Source organism: Larimichthys crocea, chromosome IX (genome assembly GCF_000972845.2).
Source record: "Larimichthys crocea isolate SSNF chromosome IX, L_crocea_2.0, whole genome shotgun sequence".
In the NCBI taxonomy this organism is placed as follows: Eukaryota; Metazoa; Chordata; class Actinopteri; family Sciaenidae; genus Larimichthys; species Larimichthys crocea.
Genome location: NC_040019.1, coordinates 13,785,762 through 13,787,635, shown reverse-complemented (window position 1 = coordinate 13,787,635; position 1,874 = coordinate 13,785,762).

The following is a 1,874-nucleotide window of genomic DNA, read 5'->3' as shown; positions in this document are numbered from 1 at the left end:
GCTGTAAAGGCCACGAGCCACCTTTGTCCCTGAGCCTTTCCAAGCCGACCCAGAGGCAGTTGCGGAGGAAATGCACTCAGCGGAGGCCAGCCAGCACCGGGGAGAGGTCCCGCAAGGGGATCCTCCTGCACCGTGCGGCCGTCCCTGACCCGCCGTGTTGAATCCCCCAAACTGCGCGGAAGTTGCGAAAAAATCGCGGTGATTGGTTAAAATTGCAACACAGTATTCAATACCGCAATACCGAATTCACGGGGATTCACTGAAGTTGCGTTGAAGTTGCAAATCACAACATCGCAAATTCCTGGAGGGTCTGACAAAATCAATGTGTTTGGTCTGCAATGAGACCGTTGCTCTCGTCAAAAGTTGGAATCGTGAAGCGGCATTATGAAACACAGCATGGGCACTTTGAACAGAACTATCCACAAAACTCTGCGGTAAGAACCAGAAAAGTAAATCAAATGCAAGCATCACGGTGATAATCAGGTCAGCAACCCAGCAGGAGTGCGTGACTGAAGCAGTGTTAATTTCGTCAGATGAGACAAGATGAAATATGTTCGTCAACGAGCCTTTTTCCTTTGACTGAGACAATGACGAGACGAGACAAACACTGACGAAAAATGTGCCAATGACCATTTTTGTTGACGAATAAAAACGAGACGAAAATGTCACGCAAGAAATAAAAAATGAACAAAAACATCCTTGTTTTCGTCTACGATATAAGAAAAATTAAAGCTGCAAGCAGCGATGCCCGGGCCCTCGCACATGTGCGCATGTCGAAATGTGCATAATATCGGTCTGTGATACCACAAAGCAAGTTGTTTCTCTGTGGAACTTCCTATGGATCGCCACCCGCCCACACACTTTCGCCCCAAAATTCATCATTTAATAACTTTTATTGCAGAGGTATGTGAACACACCTACCAAGTTTGACGTAATTGGATGAAATCCTTAGGAGGATTCGTTCAAACATGACCCCTTCTCCAACCAGGCCCAAACAGCAACAACAAATTCGCTTTTATTCTTAAACTATCCGCTTTCTGTTCATTTTAGCCCATTGGTCCCTTTCGAAGTCTGGCCATGTTCTACAATTCGGCTTGGAGTTTCATAACTTCTGTGTCCACAAACTTGTGGTGGGCTGCTATAGAGCGCTTTTGCACCGCACCCTAAATAATTATGCAGCGAAATTGTGCATACTATTGGTCTTAACACCCAAGAAGTTTTAGACAGCTCTGAGAAAGTATATGAAGCAAACAACACTTGAAATGTCTGAGAAATCACACTCAGCTCCCAAAGTCCATACACGTGGATCAACACCGTGGTGGAGGGGCCCCACTGAAGACAACATCCTAGGTCACTGTCTAGAACCATTTTTTGGACGTCCATGTGCAGACCCCCAAAATACGTAATGTTGATTACCCGACTTTGGGGGGTAGGCAAATTTTCGTGAGTTTAGTTCAGGGGATAGGGATATGGGCCGTGATAAAAGCGATTAAGTTTAGGAGAAAAAGAAAACGAGTATATCCAAGAAGATATTGAAGAGACGCCCCTGCAGAGAGAAGCTCAACTGTTCCACTGTCTGACGTGACTGAATGATCGTTCTCTAGTGGAAGCAGATCAACAGTCCCTGAATTCAGGACAGTCTCTCCACAGAGCAACTCTTCTCCTGCTCAGTGGTCAGCTCTGGGTCCTTCATCTCACTGTCATCAGACAACAAGATCTGGACTTGTATTGAACCTGAATGAATTCTCTGCTTCAAGAGGCTCTTCTGGAGGCTGCCTGCACAGTTGATCAAAGCCCCATGAGAAGCTCTTACAGTGTGTTATTCATCATAAATACTCTGATTTCTTCAAGGAGAAGAAAAAACTACCCTTCTT